We start from the raw sequence: 18718 nt of genomic DNA, 5'->3' as shown, positions 1-18718 counted from the left end.
CTCCCAGGGGAGCAGCAGAAGGGGTCCCTGCCCAGGTGAGGTTGTTACCTGTCCCGTTCCCCTCCATCCGCGGGCTGAGCCGTGGTCGTGCCGCGCTGCCGGGGCTCCTGTGGGACAGGAGCTCAGGGCACCCAGTGACAACGGGAACTGGGGAGGTCCTCAAACCTTAGTGACACTGAAACCAGCTGGCTAAGGGAATCGTGCAACGTTTGACTCAGATGAATTATTTTTTTGCATTTTCAGATGTAATTTCTGTCGGGGCAGAACTCGGTGTTTCTCTTTGTCTGTCACATGTCCCCTCACAGCGATCAAAATAGGCCTTTCCTGAGAACATTGTGCTGCTTGTTCCCTTCCAGATTACTGAGCTGATTTCAACGGGCCTCGTGCCTGACTACCTGGGGTTGGATTTTTGATTGTCCTTGTGTGGATTTTATGCATGTGAGAAGTGATTTCCACTGATGACTAAACAGTCTGGAGTGCAAATGCCTGCCTGGAACTGGTTCTAAAGTGCCATTTTATATGCAGTGATTGTACCTTTAAGTAAATAGCCACTTTGATGACTGAACAATCTGGAGTGCAAATGCCTGCCTGAAAACTGATTGGAAAATGACATTTTTCTGCTTGGGATAGTACCTTTGAATGGACACTTCAGCAATATCTTAAGTAAACTTGCTACTTTAAAAATAGCAGTGTTGTAAGAGCACTCGTGGTGCTGCTCAGTTCTTGGTGTGGATGCTGCAGCAGTGTATGAACACAGGTGAGGACATAATTCAGCACTTCTGATTTTGGCTCCTTTTTTTTTTTTTTTTTTTCCCCCAGGGAAAAAGAATTAATTCTAATCTGAAATCGCTTTGTGATTTCAGCCGCACATTTCTGGTAGGCCTGGGGGAAGTGTATTTATAGTTTTCTCCCTGTCTATTCAGCTCACCAGGAAGTTTCTCCTGGATGATGCACAATACAACTTCATGTCATGGATGGATGGACTCCTCAGCGAGGACAGATTTCTCTTCTGGAAATTAAGAAATTTGGCTATAAAAGCCCTGTAAATACTTGCTCTGTATACACTAAAGATTTACTGCCTTGGTGGAAAGAAGGCAGCCAAATTGTGCTCCCAGTCTTTCTGTTACCTCAGATACAGAACTGGGAAAAAATGAGAGAGGCAAGACCTGGTTTGGTGGGATTTCTTTTCTTTTTTTACTTTTTTATCCTTTTTTTTTTTTTTTTCTTTTGAAAGAAGAAAAGCCGCCCTCCAAGCTAGTGAGTGACAATCTGTGCCCTAAAGATGGGTGAGTAGCAAAAAATGAATCTACCCCCAGCCTCCCAGCGATCCTGACACCCCTGCTTGCATTTTAGTGAGTGACCTGCTGGTTTAAAGTGCTGCAGTGAATCCTGAGAGAAGGCAGAGTGCGAGCTGAAAATAAGAAATGTATGGTCTAAGAAGACATTGGTTGTAAACAGAATGAGTGAGGAAGGATGGTCTTGTTTGTTCCTTGCTGATAAATCTGATTGAGTTGAGAGAGTCCTGTCAGACAGTGAAGCACTAAGGCCCAAAATCTCAAAGGTGGAAGGATTTTTAACCTCTGCTGGTTTCTCTCAATTTCTAGTTAACCTTCTCTTAATGTGCATCTTCAAAAAACTTTCAAAAGCATATTTGCAGTCTGGAGGGTGCTGTCTATGCTCCTACCTGCCTCGTATCTGATAAAGAATGGATTTGTTACAAAATTATTGAATGTGTGTTGCTGGTGTATTCAATTTCCTGTTCACAAATACACATTTGTTTGGCCTTGATCTTGATTTCCCTTTACATAATACCTGCACAGCTCAGAATCAGCTCTGAATTTGGCTTCTGTTAGAATTCAAGAAAACCTCAAAGAATCTCTTTGCCTGTGAAGATTTGGAAGAGATGGGCTGATAGGTTGTGCCTGGTTGTTCTGTGTTCTTTAGGTACCTGTAGCCTTTTGTTGGGTAGTGTTAGTTTAAGCATATCTGGGGATCTGAAACCCTTCTGTTTGTGGAAATGAACCCCTACATGATCTAATAAAAGAAGGCCTGGAGAGTCTGTACAAAAGTTTGCAACTTCCACATAAGTCGAGAATATCTAGGACTTATTTTTCTGTGTCATGTCAAAAATCTTACCCAGGAAAATGAGCCACCCACAAGGAGCTGCTCCTCTGGGTCACGTGCACAAGCTTTGATTCCTATTCTCATTTTTAATCAAATAATTTTCCTGTCAATCTGTAGTAACCTGGTTTTTATCTGAGTTTCTTTCTTGTAAATCTAGTAATTGAGAAGCAAATTAAATATATGTTAATGTTTCTGTTACTGGACTGGTCTTTTCAGGGACATTAAGGAAGCACTATTTTTGGATTAGCTGAATTAATAATTCTTGAATGACTTCTGTTGTTGAAATGAGAGTTTAACTGAGGGTTGTTGTTGGGGTTTCAGTTTAGTCTTAGTTTTTTTTCTGTTAAAGGAATTTTCTCCCATATGCATGTTGCTAGGGGACAAATAGCTGTACTTAAGAAAGACAAAAAGGGGGGTGGGGCGGGCCTGGCTACTCCTTTGTCTACACCTGGGTGTGGGGTCAGTTCGCTCTGAGCGTCTGGAGAGAGAAGCTGCAGAGAAAGGAGCTGCTGCTTCTTTCTTTTTGGCCGTTCTTTCTTCCTGCTGGAAGCAACGCCGGGACCCCAAAAGCCGCTTTCCCTGCCCTGCTGGAGGCCGGGCTGTGGCTGCCCTGCCCCGCTGCTGCTTCGAGTTTTCGTTACGCTGTAGCCGTGCTCACCCTGCCTGCCTGGGCCTCCGTGGGGTTCTCCCATCTGGATACATCTCGCCTGCCACCCGGGATTTGCGTTCGTCCCTGCCGCTCCAGCCTGCAGTTCCAGCCTGCTGTTCCTGAGAGTCCGGGATCAGCTGCCCAGGGGTTTGTGAAGCCTTTGTTCCATCCCTTCCCGGGATCCCAGGCCGCCAGTGCCGCGTGCTCCCCGAGCTCGCTCCGGAGCGCCCCCTGCAGCCGCGGGGGAACCATCGCACCTGCCCTGCTCACCGGGAGCCGCCAGCGCCCCTGCCGGCTGCGAGCGGAACTGCACCCGAGGGGAAAGGGCCCGGCAGCCGAGAAGGCTGGCACTGGGTTTGTGATTGTTTGCTGTTACTGCCAGAGTTATTGCTGTTTGTTTGACTGGTTATACACATATAGATATATAACAGTAAAGAACTGTTATTCCTATTTCCCACATCTTCGCCTAAAGGCCCTTGATTTCAAAATATAATAACTTAGAGGGAAAAGGGGTTATATCTGCCACTTCAAGGGGGGGCTTCTGCCTTCCTTAGCAGACACCTGTCTTTCAAAACCGAGACAGTTGTTTGCTGTGGATGACAGATGTGATGGAGGTAAAACAATGCTTTGCAGTCATTAAAATGAGCAGTGACAGTATAGAATTTCTTCTCATCAGTTTGGTGATGCAGCTAATTGTTGTTTTAAGGGATGACTGCTTTCTTGCTGAACATCCTGCTGGTATGTTCAGCAAGAAATCCCCAGTCTTGGTAATTCTGCTGACCTTCTGCCCAGGAGAGAAACACATGTGGAGGTCCATCAGAGCCACACTCAGTCTGAGGTGAGTTAAGCAATCTTCCTCATTTCCCACTCTCAGTGTGCAGATCATGTCTCGTGCCAGGTGCAGAATCCCTGGCTTTGCTCATTTCTCATGATAATGTTAATTGTCACCACAGAAGCTGTAGAGACACTCGAGAGCTGATGAGAACCAGTTTGAAATGGGACAGATACAATGCATGAAGCACTGAAATATTCTGGGGCTGCTTAAGGGTTCTGACTCTGGCCTTTCTCCTATAGTCACATAATGCTTTGCTTTTCCTGAAGTATTCCCAACATGGATTAGAGTCCCTTAAAGAAGTGGTATTGCCCAATCCTTCCATGCATAAAGTCTTTTACTTCATGTACAAATATGTCAGTACAAAATATAACAAGGGATAAAATGTGCTTAAGCCCAGTGCCCAGTGTAAATGCAGCTGCTGAAGTATTTTGATGTCATTTGTGATTAAATTATTAAACCAATTTTTGATGCTGTTTTGTAGCAAATAAAAATATTATCATAAACAGAAAATTTTGGCTTTCCCTTGGTTGTTGACAGCATGGATCCCGTGGAGTTTAAGGTCACGAACTACTCTGCTGTAGCTCTTTACAGCTTCTGGTCCCTGGCAGCAAGTGTATGAGGGCTGAGTGAGGAGCAGGAGTATTCTGGTGTTTAGGGAATATGCTCAAACCCACAGGCAGAGGTTGGGGATTGGTACAGAACATCCTCACCTCATCATCATGGTGTCACACAGATTCTGAGCTCTCTTGGTTTGGAGCATTCAATTTTTTAAGATCAGAAATCTCACAGTACCTATGACTGGTATGATTTATTTACTTTGCAAATGTTTCAGGGGTGAAACAAACAATCAAATGCCAGAAAACGTTCTTGGCCACATGTCTTGTGATGACAGTTGCCAAATGCTGTTGAAGCCAGAGCCATTCTGAGGGGTTAACTTTGGGTTAAATGCAGCCCTTCTGCTCTGAAGTGAGCTGATAAGATGGGTGGGATAACCCTGCACGCATAGCTTGGAACTGCAGACATTTCCCCCTCTGGATTCCTTGTCCAAGATAAAAAGTTAAGAGGAAGATACCTCCCATCTGGATTAATTATTGATAAAGACAGATGCTGAAAATAGTGATGAAGTGCCAGTGTCACAGACAGGCAAAGAACTTATTCCCTTCCTTGTATCCAAAAGCAAATTTCAGAGATGATCGGGTATACTCCCCCTGGGAAGGGAATCTCTGTCAATCTCTGTGACATATTTACCTGGCTGTAGATCCAGCTTTGTTCTCCCTTGCTCTGAGCCAGTTTTCTTTTGCTTATCCCAAACTGAGGTGGCTCCAGTGGGACAGAGAGAGGTGCAGGTGTCTCACTGAGCCCCCTCATCCCCAGCATCCCCCACAGTCCCATGCTATTTGATTTTTGGGGAGCAGGAGGACAAGAGAATCCTCCAAGAATTACTTGCTCGTTCCAGTGCAGAAGTGGAATAGTTTGGGCATATCTTGGAGGTGTTTGTGATCACTAAAAAGATTTCCCCAGCCTCTCTGAGCAGAAGCTTTGCTCCCTACAGTAAATTGTGTGCACCTTTCAGACTGGATCTGTTCTTGTGCTTCCCCTGGTCAGCTCAGCTCCCAGAGGCTGAAGCTGCCTCTGGGTGTTTCAGAGTTTGGCCAAGCTGAAACAAAATAAGGTACAAATAAGAATAATGTATTGAAGAGCTTTCTCCACTTTCCCTTTGCTTCCACATAAATCCTTGATATCAGAGAGGCCTCCTAGCACAGAGCTCCAGCTGAGTCCCCCTCATTAAGGAAAAGTCCCTCTCCTTTGAGGAACCACTTGCAATAAATATGATTTTTTAAAAAGCACAATGTAGCTGTGTTTACAGCAGATAAAATTTTTTCTCTCCATGTTTTCCTTTAACAAAAGCTCAAGAGCAAAAGTATCTGTCTGGAACAGGAGCATCATGCCCAGGTCACAGTAATTGATATTTATTGCATTAACAGTAATCTGCAGCAGAGGAACCATGCTCAGCTGGCTCTGTGTGCTCATTCCTTTGTCCAGGGTATTCTCTGGGGTAACTGAATGCATTAGTATTTCCTCTGAAAATTAATGTTGTGGCAGATAAAGAAAGCATGTACATATACATAAATCTCTTGTTTTCTGTCTGGGCAAGAGGCTAAAAAACCAGGGTGTGTCTGGATAGATTTTGTTTAGTGTTCAGTGTTTTTCTCCCTTTTTCAAATATCTCATTCAAATGTCCGTTCATTCTTCTCTATTTCCTGCACTTATCCAACAAGACTTGTAGACCAGGCTTAATTAACTTTAAGACCTTTTATGTCCATCCCTATAGTTACAGTCCTTTCCTGGAACATCTCCATTGTTATAATCTCCGTGTTTGTGAGGTGATGCAAATGATATTAATACTGCTCTTGTGAATTTACAATGAGCCTTTCAATAGTTTTCGTTACAGCTTAGCTCTTGTCAGGAAAATTTCATCTTTAAATCAAAATAAAACTAGGGAAGCAAATTTCCACTTTAATGTGCTGATAAAGGGAAGCTGGAGAGCCTGAAAATTCAGGCCTCAGACACAGGGAAGCTGAAAAAGACGAGGAAAGCTGTTGTAAATTGTGGGACTCTCTTCTGTGTGGATTTGCTTCCATGCGGGAGTGGTTGTGATTTAACAAAGATATTTCTTAAGATGAAGTGGAACCTTTCTCTTTAGAGGCTGTGCAAGTGGAACATTTATTTCTGCCACAGCTCACGTTTTAATCCTGGCCACTGAAAACCCCTTTCTGGTGTGAATGAACCCTTTCTCTTCATCTAAAGAAGCTGAAGGTCAGTCCATATTTGGCAGGTGATGCAGCTCATCACTTCAGAGCAGGGCAATGAGGCAATATATTCCACAGGGAAATGTTCCCCTTTCTTCCTGTTTGGGACTGAAGTCCAAGTGTAATTCAGTAATTCAGTATCTGTTCTAATCCTAAACTTTTACCAAAGCTGCTGCTGGGTAAAATCCAGGGTACAAAGCAAAGGTGTTTGTTAAATGGTGCTACAGAGGATGGAGCTCTGTGATAGCTCTGACCCTGTCCTGTTCACATTTTCATCTTTGTAAAATGAACCCACTGCAAAAAGCATTCCAGCTCTTGTGCCCTCTGCCCTCACTTCTTAATTTGTGTGCTGGATTAAGTGTCTGAGGTGGAGTGCACTGACTAAAATGTGCAATAATTGTTTATGCTTTAATGAGAGCCTAAACCCCTAAATTAACAGCACGGAGCAAACAGCCAATATACACTAATTCATTGCAGGTTTGGGTTCCTAGAGGACGTGTTCAAAACTCTGATACACTATTGCTAATATTGATTGCTTGGCCTAATCCTAGCAGAATCACAGAATTGTTAAAGTTGGAAAAGGCCTTTAAGATCATGAGCAAATTGATTCTCTTGCAGAGTGACCATATATATCTGAAAGATAATGACAGCAAAACCAGAAAGATAATGCAAATCTCTTCTGAGTTCAGGTCTAGGGCTGAAGGTGGAGGGACGAGTATCCCACAAATAGAAAGGAGAAGCCAGCCTAAAGCTCTGTGCCAGTGGGGATTCTGCTGATGGAGCTGAGCCCATCACAGGAACCATTCCCATCAATGGCAGGATTTCCTATCATTTGCATGACAGCAACACCAGGCCCTTGGTCTCCTCAAGCCAAACTTTGCAAGGTAGACTTTGTGCTCCTCGAGGATTTCCAGACCACAGATTCACAGCAGATAGCATCATTTAAAGGAAGGGGAAAAGGAAGACTGGTCCTAGCAGAGCATTGCTTAGAAATGTGGACAAAGGCAGGAGAAGGAATTCGAGTGTATCCTCCAGACATGTGCTGGAAGTGGAATTTCCCTTCCCACTGTCAGGCACAATGAGGTGAGCGGCCCCTGTGTGCTGCCAATAACCCACCCTGTGCCTGGTGAGCTCTGCCAAGTGTCAGGAGCACTACTCCAGGTGTTGCTGGTGGGCTTGGGAGAGAGGAGGAAGCAGAGAAATGGGTGACTGCAGTGGGGACAAAGCCAGATGGGCCACTGCTGGTTTGGGGCTTTTTACCAGAGTAATAGGAACAGCGGCCTCTGTCACCTCAAGTTGTGACAGAGGATGCTGGGGAAACTGGACAGGAACAGAAGGGTCTTGGTGACAACTGGGACAATAAAACTGACCTCTTTGGGTTTTGAAAATGAGGAATTTAAAACATTTCTGCCTTTTTGTCTACCTCTAACTACGATGGTGCTCTGTAACTCCTGGCATTTCTGATAGCAGTGTTGAGGTAGAAGAACACTCTTTCCTCTCTGCTGCTCTTTGGGAAGGTACCTGTGCAATTTCCCTAATTTGTCCAGGTGACCATGCTTGCCTTCTCTAAAATACCGGGCATTTTTCACTGTAAGTTCTGGACTTTTGTGGATAATACTTGATAAAGCTTTCACATGCAGCTGCTAATCTATTGTAAGAGTTTTGCTCTCTGTCTCACACAAAAATACCTTTCTGGAGAAAAGTCTTCCAGAGTGTTCACCTCTTGACCCTCTCTGGTTTACTGATGATAAACCTTTACTGGGGTATTCTCAGAGCACCAAAACTGAAATGTATGCAGTGCAACGGAGGGATAAGTTGCCCTTGTGCCCTTCTCCTGCCTTTGCCAGCACTAGAAAACCCAGGGCTTGAGCTGCTTCAGGTCCTGTGAATGTCCTAATTAGCACCTGGGAGGGCTGGGCCCCAAATCTCACTGCCTGCCCAAGAGAGGTGTACCGCAGCAAATGTACAGATCAGACCCATGGCACAAACAACTTCCATTTCAGCAGTCTGAGAGAACCTAACATATTCAGCACAAGCTTGCTTTCAAAATATAGCTAGTTCCATTCTTATTGACAGATCTGAAATTCAGATGCAGATGAGTGAAAATCAAATGAAAGGGGCTGATTTGTATTCCTGCACTGAAGAACTGCAAACAGGTTCTTCACAATTTTTTATTAATTTTTCATATTCCAAGGCCAGCCTCACTGCAGAGTTCAGGAGGTGCAGCGGTGAGCGGTGTGGTGAGGAACCCATTCTGTGCAGGTCTCTGGGGGCAGCTCAGGCTGAGCCCTGGGAATGGTTGGAGCCCCAGGAAAGGGGCTGGGAGCTGGCACTGACTGTGCACAGCACAGGGCACAGGGGGCTGTGGCACAGCCAGAGACATGGCAGGAGCCAAGGGCTCAGGAGGGAGAGGGAGACTTTGGCACTCTTGGACTGTGAGGGGATAAAAGCCCAGGGGTTCCTTGGTTGGGACCCATCCTGGGAGGCACCAGCTCGGGCTGTTCTGTGTTACTGCACTGGGAGTAAATGGCTTTATGGAATGAGATGTCTGAGACTGCCCTGGGAAACCTGGGCTGGAACTGGGAAGGAATCCTGGTACACACTGAGGGTGTGTGCAGGGAGCCAAGCAGAACCTGTTGGATCCTGGAGCTTGGAAGAGGCTCCAGCCCCGGCAGGGACAGTCTGGGGGTGGGAGTCAGACTGCCGGAGTCCCTCCTGGATGGCTGGGCAGGGGAGTTTCCTGGACAGATGTGCCCTCATTTTGCACACCTTTATTCCCAGCATTGCTCGGTGGGACCTCTGGGCGTGCAGGGGCTCTGTGCCTGGGCTGAGGACAGGCTCTGGAGCGGGGCCCCTCAGAGTTCCTTGGCAGCAGAACTGGTGGCTCCTGGTCATGAGCATGACACCAGAGTGTTTGTCTTCTGTGTTTGCGACACCTGCATGGCCCTTGGAGGAGCAGGGCTCTGAAGGGAAGCCCACAGGTGGATCCAAAAGACGTATCGTGGATCAAACGAGTGTCCAGCTCCAGGCTTGCCAAGGTCTGTTCTCCTCCAGCTCTTCCAAGGCCTGTGTGGGAATGGGTCCAGGGATTTTGAGCTGGGCACCTCTCTGTCCTAGCAAACCTCCAGTCTGCACTAATAATTCCTCTCTGCTGTGCTCAGGGGAGGAAGGGAAACCACTCACACCAGCACTAAACTTTGAGGGGTTTCCAGTTTGTAAACCCACAAGGATAACAAGGGAAACCCGTTGGTTAAAAAAAAAGAAGACACCAAAGTAATTTCATGCCCAACAAATTTCTCACAAAACCAGGGAACCTCTTATTTTCTTCTTGGCACTAACATGGGAACTTCTGAATTAAACTTCTAGAACCTGAGAAAAACCTGGAATTATGATGAAAATAGAATGAAGATTCCTTATAGAAACCTCAGCTGCCAGAAATAATCAGTTATCTCGATTCTGTGACCCTCTGCTCTTTTAGAAAATATAAAGTATTGTTTGGCCTGAATTAAGCCTGTAGTTTTGTAGACAAGTACCCTGACAAGAAAAGAGAATTTCACAAAAGTTTTTCTATTTTTGATTTGAAATATTAATTGAAGTAATTGGTTTATGGATGGACAGTGAAGTCCTTTGTTCCATAAGGGCTGTAAATCAGAGCAGTTTCTGAACCATGCCCAGTGATTTTTACCTCTATCCTGTTTTCAGAGCAGTTTCCCTCAGCAGAGGCAGGATGTGAAGCAAAGCTGGCAGCAGGGCTGTTAACTCTGCCCTGCCTCAGCTGCCTCCGTGCCCCACATCCAGCACTCTGCGAGCTGCACATTGCTCAGGGACATGCTCTTCTTCCAGGACACAATTTCAGTGTTAAAACTTGTTTTAAAAATGTTTAGGGAACAGTTTTATGGTCTTCTGTTAAAGAGCAAAGCTTTGGGAAATGCTTCCTGTTGCATTGCAGTGCAGCTGTAGCAGCCTGAAAAATAACCCCAGGTTTGTGGCTTTGTGGGAAAAGCAGGAATGATTTTTAAATTGAGTTTATCCTTTGCTTTCAAATTAAATTCACGTCCTTCTCTATAGTAAACTGTACTGTTCTAAGGCTCTCATATGCTAAATGAATCCTGTGTCCTTTTCTCCCGTGGGTCACCCTTTATTTCAGGATAAAATGTACCGCCTGGAGATACCAGAGATAAATTTCAAGTCAGCATTTCTGTGATTTGTTTCTGGTATATGGGTTGTTGTTACAAGGCACAAATTAACCCAAGATGAGAAGCTTTTGTAAATCATTGGAGCATCCTTGCTTTTGTCTAATATATTTTTCTGCATGAACATCTATAATACTGTGTGCTTTTACAAATGTTGATCTAATGATTTATGTTCACAGGGGGCAGGGGCACATTGATTAACTACACCTTTGTTAACGGCAGAAACAGCCAACTTGGAATGTTTCTGGGATCTAAGAATGGAAGAGCTTTTCTCACAGAAATTCATCTTCTTCCATATCTTATTTTTTTCCTTGCATTTCTTTCCTTCCTTTATCTTTATTACAGCGTGACAGCCAGCACAGTAAGGTGCTGTGCACACTGACAGTCCCACTATTGCAGAATAGATTTCTTACAGAAAAACCACTATCAGTTCATCTCTTATGCATAAATGCTTTGTCTCTGCAAGCTGTACAGCGAGCTTGTTAGCTCAGGGACCTGCTACACTGGCTCGAGGATGAGATAAAAGCCTTTTCAACCAACTTTTTGTATCAAGCCACTGCTCATAAAATAACTCATCAGAAAAAAAATGCGTCTTTGTGAGCCACTGAGATCAAGAACCCTCTGAAATAAGAATGGCTGGTCTTTTAGAACAGGATCTGTAAAACCTGGCACTCCAGTGTTAGGGTGCTAAAGTACTTGAGATGCTTTAAACTTGGGAATTAGGAGACCGAATCACTGATCTGAGTTTGTATAAACTCCCCTCTTAGTTCTAAACAGACATGCCAGAGCTGGCCAGAGCTCATGGCTGTCACCTCTTGGCCCTGGGCACAGCAAAGCCACCACCTTAAAGACAGACCCCAAATCCACCCCCAACTCAATAAAACATTTGCATCAAATCACAGCCCAGTGCACCCCACCTTACTGCAAACAGTCCTGGACCTTCACCTGTCCCCACCACGAGTGAAATCCCTTCCTAAAGGCTTTACAGGTGCAATTTGCAGCACAATCTCCACCTCTTTTCCATTATGAATGAACAGCGATCATGGTCATGATCTCTTTTCCATTACCAGCAACACAATCTAAATATTACAACACAATACTCCAAAAAAGCATGAAATGTCTCTTTTTTTACACAATCTGGGAATATTGTGGTATACCCCAACAAAGCCAGAGATTTTCCTCTTCCAGTGTCAATTGTAAACAACTCTGCTGTTTGTGCTTAACTTTCTGTGGGTGCCATCAATGTAAGGCCCAAAGGATTTGGTGGATATGTATAAAATTCATAGCCCATTTGCTGCTAGTTCTTAAATTATTTAAGACATTTGGAAATTATATGGGTGGAGGTAAAAAACCCTTTGAAATGAACTCCATAGCTGAAGGACAGAAAATAACTTTTATCTCTTACCCGAGTCTGAGGTGGCGGAGCTTCGGTCTGGTCCCAAATCAGGCAAACTAAACCCAACAGTATCCCAAAATGTTAAGCAGAATACTAAAAACGAAGATCAAATAGAAAAATCCACTTCTCTTTTCGTTAAGCAATACTGGGAGTGTTCAGCTCTCCAGTCTCCAAGGTTTTCCAGCTGGGAGTCAGCCTTTTCCCATCCTGCATCCCGGCATCCTGTTATTGTTCCAAGTCTTAGTAATAGAGTGAGAAAAGGGAGTGGAGGAAACAAGATAAACTTAGCCTTATTATTGCTCTATCTACTTATTTGTTGCTGACTCTAATGAGGGAACTGAATAAAAGGAAACTGGCTCCGAGAGAAACACCAGAGTTGGTCTGTTATTTAGCATTGTTTTAGAGAGAGTTTTAGGAGCTGGCAAATATCTGAGAGGTACTTTTGGTGTCTGACACTGGATCAGCACAGACTACGCCTGCTTTGCACAAACAGGATTTTCAAAGCACTTTGGAAGTGTCCCATCTATAAGAATTTTTATACCTGGAAACCAAAAAGGTAGAGCCTTCCTGTTGATGAGACTGGGCTCCTGCTAAGCTCTGTCAGTGCTGGATGTAAAAATGAAATTCACAGTATTTTTCACAGGTAAAGTGAAGACCCGAGGAGCAAGGCAGTGTAGGTGGGCCTTTGAGAAGGAGAAAATGTTGATAACACCTTGGTTATGGTGAGTTCTAAGTCTGGAGACCACTCAGGGCAGAGGGAAGGGGAAGCCTCAGTGTTAAACTGAACACATGGGTGTAGCTCTGGCATTGTGCAGTACAAATGAAAGAGGATTTTTTTCACTAAATAATGCAGAAGAAAACTGAGAAGTGTGGGGCTTACTCAAAACTCACTCTTTTGAGCCACTTATAACAAATGTAGGCAAATGTTCAATGTATCTTAAGTATGACTTTAATAACTTTAATTATTGAATTAAATTTTTAATGTTATTCCACAGTTAAATACTCTGTTGCCCCTATTTGTCATCACAGTCCAGCACAGGTGGTGGCATTGATTTCCTGCCTTGCCAGAAGGCTGAGGTTGGTCAGATTGTTTCACATTTTCATGGTGTACAGCAGTGAAGATGAATGGCTTCTAAAGGAATTTGTTGCATTAATTATTAAAAAAAAAAGGAGACATTTTTCAAAGTCTTGAGTAAGGAGCTCACAGAGTCCAGTTTCCTTGCAGGAAAATAAGCTGTTAAACAAGCTGTGTCACTGCTGAGAGAGGAGCAGGGAGATGTTGATAGGGGTTTTCCAGGGAAGTGCATGATCTGGTCAGGATGCAGCTCTGTGATAATCTGGTGCCCACAGCAGGCAAGGGCCCCAGATAGGATTTACCCTTGCAAGGGGCTCCAACTGCATTTACAGCCCTTGGTACCTTTGATGTCCCTGTGTGGGGCCTGGGAGTGAGGGTGACATTCGGCTGCTCCAAGGAAAGGAGGAGGGAAGGGAGTCATCCTGTCTGCTCAGGAGGGAAAAGAGGAGACCCCAGGGCTCTGTGTGCCCTGGGGCAACAGGCTGAGGTTGTCCAGGTCTGTTTCAATGCCTGCTAAATTACCTTCCTATTATCTGATTTGCTTCATCTCCCCCAAAAAGCTCAAGGCAAGAAGTGAGAAAGTTTCTAAAAGCCTTTTCACATGCTCTGATTCAGAGCTCAATAGAAAACTGAAAACCATTTGTAAGTTTAAGAGGAAGATACTTCCATTGAAATTTTAGAGACCTGATTTACCATCTAAACCCTTCCTATTATACTTTATAGATTTCACCTCTGCTGAACTGATCCTTAAGGTTTTCTTTCTAGCTATGAGGAAAGGTCCATTGAGGTTTTATGGAATGAAGAACCAATTCTTGCAGGCCCCTCCACCAGCAGCAGAGCCCCTGATGGTTCAGAGTGCCCTGTGCCCTCTGGCTGATCCCAGACATTTGCCCTGCTGTCCCTCCTAGGCAGTGAATGCCACCATGTTTTAAAGCTGCTGACACAAAATGCTGGCAAGCAGGATTTCTTGTAGATTTTAGACTTTCAGACTTTATCATTGGGGCCAAATCATAAGACTTTGGAAAAATTCCTTGGTGGCTCATGCTTTCTGCAAGCCAGAGGGTAATGTTTCAAAAATATTATTAATTCACACAAGTTCTGCTAATGAGAAAAATCCTTTGCATGATCAGACAACGCTGGCACCTTTTAGGTGTCTGATTTTGTGTATGAAATATTATTTAACAGCCCAGCTTGTGGAAGTGAAGGGAACAGGTAAAAAATGAACAGAAACCTCAGCACACACCATCTGTGTGACTCATGGACGGAGATGGTGGCACGAGCAAAAGGAGTGACAATTATTTACTCGGCCTTTCACGGTGTTTTCCTGCTGTTCCTTTCTCCAAATGACATCAGGCCCTTTTCCGTTCAGCTCTGCTGTACAGGTTTTCTTCCATGTTATATCCAGCTGCCCTCACTGGATCATTTGCTTCTTTCCACATGCTTTTCCCACAGATGTTCATTAGCTGCTGCTTTGGGACTCTGTGGCACCTGCTTTAGGTATGTCTGGTTCAGATCAGCATCTCTTTCTGTGAAACTCTGAGTTTAGCTTGTGGTATTTAATTGCTGGAGTCTGAGCAATTTGCCAGACTAGTAAAGTTTAAAATAGTCTTCCCTCTCTTCAATGATGGGGTAGAGCTCAACTTTGCTTTAAAGGTGCTTGTGCGTAGTTTGAATTTGACATTTGTGGGAATCTGAAGTAATAACTGCTACTGCTGAGAGGAATAATGTGTTATAATGGGCAGAAACACAGCCCTCACTCAGCACATGAAATCTGTTAAGTCTGACTGCTCTCACTATGCACAGACACCCGTGAGGGGCTTAGTGTAAGTTATGGGTTGATAAGTGCACAGAATAAATGTGAGACTAAAGCACCTTTCTTCAGAATTAGATTTATCTGTTGCTGAGGAGATTGGTCAGGTGGTCTGGAGCTCTGGTTTCTCTGCTCGCTGTGTACCCTGCAAAGCAGGCTGCCTTGTGGTCACAGCTGGTGTCAGGTTTGCACTGTTTCAGGTTTGTGCTTGTTCGCTGTCCCATCTAGTCAGCGCTCTGGGAAGTTCTCCTCAAAGAACTCATGGAAAACACAGTTGTAGGAACAAGTTTGTTGCTTTCCTAACCAGCACAAATCCCAGCAAAGTGGATAAAGCAGCCCATGCCTTTCACTGAGAGAGAGTTTTCCTTTTCTTCACAAGTAATTCGAGTTATGGTGACATTCCTTATGATAAATAAGCCCTTGATAAGCACAGTCATCAAAACCAAAGACAGCTATTGACACAGCTGCAACTAATAATCTTTTAATCCTCGTCCTACCATCTGACTCTCACTAGGGAAGGGTTTTACCCTTGGCAGTACAGCCCGGGAATGCTTTTGTAACAGTTTATAAAAGTTAGCCTTAGTAGTCTGCCTTGCTAAGCCCAGCACATTACAGGCACTGTGCAAGCGAAGGTCTGCCAAGACTGGGAATCCAGTCACAGCAGTGATACTGGGTCAGGACTTCTCTGACCAGTTAGGAAATATGGTAGGGGAGAGCACAGGCTATCCTTCAGTTATAAAAAGAAACCCCAAATGCTAATTTTGAGTAGCTCAGCTAATCACTGTAAAATCCCTCCCACCTGAAATGTGCAATTGTATCTGATGGCTGTCTGCAGCCTCTCTGGAAGGAGCATTACTTGAGGTTTAAAAAATAACAATTCCTGCTCCATGTGGAAGGCATAATCTCTGCAGCACGTTGTGTTGTTATTTCTGGGCCTTTAATCAGGGCAGTGCAGTGCTCTTAGCCATTTCCACTCGGTCACTGGTTTCCTTTCTGTCACAGCTTGAGGTGTGCATCCTGGAGGGACTCTGACTCAGCTTCCTTTTGTCAGGTTTCTTAAACAAAGCAATGTAGCTCTGATTTGTTTTTAATTTAAGGTGTATTTAAAAAAACCAAACGGATGAAGAACTTTAAAAATTTTTAACGTTTTAAAAAACTGCTGGTGGCATTGGATGTTCGCTGGGGAGGTGTGATAGCATTTGCTGAGATGTTTTCCAGAGCATTGTTCTGGCTGTACCACACTCATTTCACTACACCACATCTCTTGTGGAAGGGTCAGTCCCATCATCCTTAATGAGACCCAATGCTTCATAAAGAATAATGACCACAGGGTTTTTTTCCTAAAATTTTCATCAGGGAACAATCCCAAATGATCTGGTTGCCTTGTTTGGAAATGACAGGAAAGAATAGATGGTACAAAATGCACCCACATTGTACTAAAACTCTGTAACACCCTGAGCAGGAGCCATAAAATGGAACTGCGTCACCACTGAGCTGAAGGAAGGAATCATGAATCCTTTTGATGTGTTCACTGAAGACACAGTCCACAAGGACTTGGAACAACAAGCCTGCAGGCTAATTCTGGCACACTAACCTTTCCATGGGATTTCAGTTGGAAGAGCAGGTCTGGTGTAGAGGTGTGACGCTGAGAGAAAGTTTTCCACCATTTTTTTTGATAAACAAACTTTGTTTCGGTGAATTTTTTTTTCACCCACAGAACATATCTGTTGTGATCGGAATGCCCCTTAAAACAGAAACTCAAACCAACACAATCTGTTCTTAAACAAAAGGGATGGAAATCATCATCCTTCATTCCTGAACTCGGTTGGTTGGTTGTCGAAGAGCCCAGCTTTCACCTCTGACTGGTGGTGGAAATAGGAGGCTCACGTTTTGGTGTAGAAGAGGTTCTCTCTGCTATGCCAGATCTGAAATCAGAGGCATAACATCCATCTTACTTTTTGGTAAAGTCTGCAGTGCAAACATTCTTTATGTCTGTGGCGCTAATTTAAAATAACCCAGAAGCAGAGTGTGCAGGAGATGATGTGGAGCTGCTGGGGCAGGAGGGGCTGCCGAGGTTTCCCTCTGTGAGCCCCACCTGGGGCTGCTCAAACCCTGTGCTTGTGCTCCATCTGTGAGGGATCAGACAAAACCAGGGGTTTGATGGCCTCTTTCCTTTTCTTCCTGCACTGTTTACACGATTGTCTGCCCATCCTGGTCCTGGCTTTCCTCTGGCATTCTCCCCATGCATGGGCCAGCCTGCAAGCTCCTGACTTCAGCACTGGGGTGAGCAGGGGCAGAGGATCTCGGTCCCTGCACTCAGCAGCACTCTGGCTCTTTGACTGTTCTGTTCAGCAGTTAAATGTCTGCTAGGAAGCTCTAAAACAGAAGAAGATTTTTAACTGGTAGAAATAACGTTGATTTTTCTTTCAAAAAAGACTGAAACCTCGTTTTTATGCCTCTCACTGTTCTATGAGAGCTTCAGGGGACATAAAAAGTCAGATTATTGCTTGAACTGCAACCTTTATACCAAATAAGCATTCCAGTCATAGGAGAGCTGTCATCCCAAAAGCTGCAGCACACAAATAGCTCTGCTGTGCTGGGATTCATGTGGCTACTCAAGTGCAGTAGGAGTTTTATCTTGAGAGGAAGATTTTACGGTGCTGGGGTGAAAAGAGCAGTGTGCAACAAAAGGCAGGTGACACACTTGGCCGGGGTTGCCTTCAGGGCTGTTGTTCACCCCGGTGTCTCTGCCAGAGAAGGGATGTGGCTCATTGGGGCTTTGTTCCAGTGAGTGCCAATAAACCAGTTCCTGAAGGGAAATGGTGTTTACAGGACGTGAGATGACCCATATCTCAAATGCTTTCTTTGATGCCCCTTGAAGTCTCTAGAATTTCCTTTCATGTCCTCACATTGAGCTGCCTGAGCCCCAGTGATCCAATCTCCACGTGTGCATTCCAAGGGCTGTCATGCCACTGGCGTTGGTGAGTCCTGGTCACAGCTCACCCTCCTTCTCCCGGTTTGGCCATGTGGGGTTGGAGCTCTCTGGCTGTGTTGTGGAACACACACACACACACACACACAGGCACAGAGTCACAGAATCAACCAGGTTGGAAAAGGTCTCTGAGATCATCGAGTCCACCCTGGGACCCAGCACCACCCTGTCACCCAGACCAGGCTTTCTTAAACACCTCCAAGGACGGTGACTCCACCACCTCCATGGGCAGCCCGTGCCAATGCCCAGTCACTCTTCCTGTGAAGAAATTCTTCCTAATGTCCAGCCTAAACCTCCCCTGGTGCAGCTTAAGGCTGTGTCCTCTTGTCCTGTCCCTTGTTCCCTGGGAGAAGAGACCAAACCCCCCAGGCTGACCCTCCTGTCAGGGATGTGTACAGAGTGATAAGGTCTCCCCTGAGCCTCCTTTTTCCCAGGCTAAACAACCCCAGCTCCCTCAGCTGCTCCTCACAGGACTTGTGTTCCAGACCCTTCACCAGCTGTGTTGCCCAGAACTGGACACAGCACTCGAGGTGTGGCTCACCAGTGCCCAGAGGGACAGGCACTGCCCTGGTCCTGCTGCCCACACTATTCCTGATCCAGGCCAGGGGCTATTGGCCTTCTTGGCCATCTGGGCACACCTGGCTCATGCTCAGCCTTCACACCCACACACAAGCACTCACACACACAAACACACAGACACACACAGACTCACACACTCACACACACTCACTGTCTCCGGTGCTGCAGCCATGGCCCTGCCTGGCCCGCTGTGCCAGCCCAGCTGGTGTCACCTCACCTTTGGGACTGACCAGCTCTCTCTGCCATCTGTTCCCT

At 45.1% G+C, this 18718-nt stretch overlaps 1 protein-coding gene across 3 annotated transcripts in view; it reads right to left on the bottom strand.

Moving 5' to 3' along the window:
* Positions 1-12254, bottom strand: part of CDH5 (cadherin 5) — a 30407-nt gene extending 18153 nt beyond the window's left edge. Inside the window, exon 1 of one of the 3 annotated variants that reach the window (XM_042027642.1) lies at positions 12017-12254. The gene's annotated coding sequence lies outside the window, so the exon portion shown is untranslated. Of the gene's footprint in view, positions 1-48; positions 166-12016 lie in introns of those variants that run through there. The other 2 variants (XM_042027644.1, XM_042027643.1) reach the window with 2 other exon arrangements.
* Positions 12255-18718: the final 6464 nt, after the last annotated feature.

This window comes from Corvus kubaryi, unplaced genomic scaffold, assembly GCF_017639235.1.
Source record: "Corvus kubaryi isolate FWS band 111438036 unplaced genomic scaffold, C.kubaryi_AGA036_p1.0 37300, whole genome shotgun sequence".
In the NCBI taxonomy this organism is placed as follows: Eukaryota; Metazoa; Chordata; class Aves; order Passeriformes; family Corvidae; genus Corvus; species Corvus kubaryi.
The sequence above is the reverse complement of the archived record's forward strand: the minus strand, read 5'-3'. Positions and strand labels throughout refer to the sequence as shown.